This window comes from Triticum urartu, chromosome 3 (assembly GCF_003073215.2).
Source record: "Triticum urartu cultivar G1812 chromosome 3, Tu2.1, whole genome shotgun sequence".
NCBI lineage: Eukaryota > Viridiplantae > Streptophyta > Magnoliopsida > Poales > Poaceae > Triticum > Triticum urartu.
Genome location: NC_053024.1, coordinates 729,200,883 through 729,205,137, shown reverse-complemented (window position 1 = coordinate 729,205,137; position 4,255 = coordinate 729,200,883). Strand labels below are relative to the sequence as shown.

General features: G+C 48.2%; 1 pseudogene; it reads left to right on the top strand.

Annotated features, from left to right (window-relative positions):
• Positions 1-636: 636 nt before the first annotated feature.
• LOC125547347 lies at positions 637-1,736 on the top strand (annotated as a pseudogene).
• Positions 1,737-4,255: the final 2,519 nt, after the last annotated feature.

The following is a 4,255-nucleotide window of genomic DNA, read 5'->3' as shown; positions in this document are numbered from 1 at the left end:
ATAGTCGAGTGATAAACGTTTCCGAAGGTAGCACACTTGATGAGATAGTGCCCTTTTCTTCAGGTGGCACGGTACAATTGTATCTCCTCTGTCTTAAATTACTTATTTTAGATTTGTCTAGATACAGATGTATCTAAAACTAACACGTGTCTAGATACATTTGTATCTAGAAAAATCTAAGACAATTAATCGGGGGGGGGGGGGGGGGGGGCGCTCGAAACGTATTGCTGTATTTTATTGCTCCAAACGGTGCACCGGTCGGGGCCCGCCCAGGGGGAGAAGTTGGTCTCATTTGGTTGGAAAGGATCCCGGTTGGATCCTGGCCTCATCCCTGGGTGGAACACCCTCCTCGAAAGGAAAACCCTCCTGGAAAGTCAGACCCGGGCCAAGTGTCTTGGGCATTTGGACGCTCGAAGCCATGCGCTTTCCTCGACCCGATCCCCATGAGTTCCCCGGGATAGCATATACGTCTAGCGACATCGGGAGAGAATCCCCTGTATCGTTCTCTCTTGGCTGTCTATGACCCTCCACCCACGAGGTCGCCGCCGGCTGCCGCCTCCCTCACCCACCGCCTCAGCCCTAGAATCACATCCATCCACCACTCCCCCCGCGCCGGCATTCTCAAAGGAGAAAAACATGAGCCATGGCAGAGGAGAGCGAGCTCTTGCGGTGGAAGCCACCGCCACGGAGACGGAATCGCAGCAGGACCTCAGCTTTAGCATGTCCACGGCGCTGCTGACCTGCCATACCTGCCGCCTCCCCCTCAAATCCCCCGTCTTCATGGTATGAATCGCCATGCATCGAAAGTTTCTTTCATCAATTAATCGTCTTTGCATATCATATCTGGATCCTGCTATCTCAACTGAATCTCGACGCCAGTGTGACGCCGACCATCTGTTGTGCTCGTCCTGCCGCGAACTCCATGGAGAAGAACCCTGCGGCCTCATAGTTGTCCACTTCGCCTTTCTTGACGCCTTCGTGGCCTCCGTCATGGTGCGGTGTGACTTCGAGAAGTACGGCTGCGAAGCCGGCGGCATCGTGTACCACAGTCAGCTGAACACAGGCGCGCGTGCCCGCACGCGCCTTGCGGATGCCCGGCCAGGGCTTCGGACGGCGGGGGTTGCGGCTTCATCGGCTCCAAGCAGAAGCTGCTCGACCACATCACTGGCTCCGATGGCCACTCGCGCCCCACCATCTGCATCCCCTACGGCCAGCCTCGGACCCTGAACCTGCCGGTCTTGTGCGGCTGGCACGTCCTGGTCGGCGAGGTCGACAAAGCTGCTGCGGGCGTTAACCGGCACCGCAGCCTGTTCCTGGTGTCACTGGGCCAGCACGGCCCAAACATATCCGTGTCTCTGCTATGCGTTAGAGCGGATGGTGGCGACCCGGCGCCGCAGTTCGCGTGCGAGCTCTCTGTAGAGCGTTCTGGCCGCGGCACAACGCATATGGTCATGATGAAGTCGGCCCTGATGAGCAGCAGCTCCCTGTCTGGTGGCGCCCCTGCGCCCGGCGACAGAGAGTACGAGTGGTTGCGTGTGCCGAAAGAAGAGTACTTGTCGGGTGACACTGTCCCCCTATGCATCTACATCGAGAAGCTTTCTCCCGTGGCCTCCACCCCTACACCTCTTCTCGCCATTGCTGCCCCTCCTCCTTGTTCGACCAAGAACACCAACAAGCCAGCAACAACATATCAGAGCAATGGCAAGAAACGGAAATCTGCAAGCAATCTGCAGTGAGGAGGAATCGACTAGCTACTATGTAATGGCAATTCCAATTACTATACATAGTATTTTGTTATTTCATAAAGAATTAAATCTTCTGTTATTTACAATTGATGATTTTATATATTGTAATTTCTGTACAGTGTTGTTGCGTTGTTGAATCAAGCATACTCCTGCCTTTATTTTTTCATTTTTTGCGAGAACTCCTGCCTTTATTTCGTGGTCAACGATCTTGCATATATAACAGTGCTAGCTAGTTGATCTCTCCTTGTTGCCGAAGAATAAATCTGCCGTGAGGCAGACTGGGGGCTGGTCAGGTAGATTTTCTCCGCCATGTGGACGGCAAGGAGATTTTGGCAATCCCGTTGAAGGATGACTTTGATGACATCTCGGCCTGGCACACAGATCCCAACAAGACTCCCTTTATAGCCAAATCAGCATAAAATGTGTATGGTACACTCCATGGATGAACCTAGGGGAGTTTCGTCTAATATGTACTGTATGAAAGATCATGTGTGCCACACAGCAGGGCAGACAAATAGTAGCACCTACTCCACGCTGCAATGTGCTAATTATCGATGATGAAGGGAAAGTAATTAGCTAATTATCGATGGCAGTTTCACAGCTCGTGGTAATGCCGGATGGATAGGGCTTTGTGTTCGGGGATAACACAAGTGAGTCACTAGTGTCTTGGTGAACCAGCAGGACAAATCACCTAACGCACGGGAGAAACTCCAACTGAACCTATACTGCAGGCATAAATAATGCTCAAGAAGCAGCACAGGATTGGGGTGCTCAATATGGTAGTCCTAGAAAGGGATACGTAAACCCTTGTGATGAATATGACATGGCACTCAAGAGAGTTCTTTTTAGTTATGTTGATTTTTTTCGGATTTCTTCGTGTGTATTGCTCAAGAGACTATACAGGTTTCCTCATCGCCATAGAAATAAATTTAGTTATGGAGATATTTATAATATATATATATATATATATTAATAAGAAGCATGATATAATCTTTTATTGGATGTGTCAGCTCCACCATTCAAGCAACTAGCACGGCTGCCTGTGCGAGCGTAATCAGTTTCAAGTTTCAACCAGTTCCTTAAGATATCATGCATATTATAAAAGGGGTCTTATAGGTATATACGTAAACAAATATTATTGTCCAGCTGCGCCCCTGACCTGGGCAAGTTTAAATGTGGTTCCGCTACCGAATGAGTATTTGTCCGGTGGCACTGTCCACCACTGCATGTACATCTAGAAGCTTGCACCTCCCCCTCTTACACCTGCCACCACCACCCCTTAATGCCATTGTAGCCTCTCTTCCTTGTCCGGCCACCAAGAAGCCAGCAACCAAAATATTATAGCAACATGAAATGGAAATGTACAAATACGAACAAAAGGGATTTTATACACGGTGGACACAAAGGGGATTTTGCCAATACAGTTAAAGGCTGATATGTTGATGGCAAACTTATCCCAAGGGTCTCTTTACAGTCAAATCAGCATGTAAGGTGTACAATTGATGGATGATCCTGGACCGAATTCGTCTGGTACGTATGACGGAACATTGTGTGCTACTCAGTGTTTGAAAGTACTAGGATAAGCAGAAACTCTTGGAGGATACGGTGGGAGCACCAAGAATCATGCTATGCAATGGATGCACTCCAAAGTCTAAACTTAATCGATTGCTTGCAGACATTCTCTAGAAAGTGTGATGCACAAGCACTTGGTGGCTAACACTCAGATAGTCCTGGAAAGTGTGATGCACAAGCACTTGCGCGGGCTGTTCAAGGAAATGAACATCGCATGCCACCTAACAGAGCTCTCTCCGGAGATTTAAAATCCTTAGTTGTGTTGACATTTTTTTGAAGTTTTGTTTTCCTATCGCCTGACGCCTATATAAAGTCGTGGATACCTTAGTTTTAATCTGAAGTAAGTATCATTTTCTGGACACTCTATGTTCTTTTTTCATGCATATCATGCCTATTATTTTGTGGTTATGGATACATAAAATAGTTGAATGCCTTCCTACAAAATAATAAATTTCATTTTGGAGATATTTTTTAGAAAATACTATGAATGAAAAGTAATATGCACTATTGTATCAGATATATCAGCCAAACCTTTTTAGTATAACCGCAGTTCGTGTGCGACCTCTGTGTAGAGCGTTCTGGCCGCGGCACAACACATATGGTCATGATGAACTCGCCCCTGAGGAGCAGCAGCTCCCTGTCTGGCGACGCCCCTGCGCCCGATGACAGCGATTATGAGTGGTTGCGTGTGCCGAAAGAGTATTTGTCAGGTAACACTGTGCCCCTCTGCCTCTACATCGAGAAGCTTTCTCCGGCGGCCTGCGCTCCTCCACCTCTTCTCGCCATTGCTCTACCTGCTCCTTGTCCGGCCGCGGACACCAACAATCCATCAACAACATTTCAGAAAATTAGGAAACGGAAATAATGAAGCAATCTGCAGTGATGAGGAATCAACTAGCTAGTATGGGATGGCAATTCCAATTACTATACATAGTATT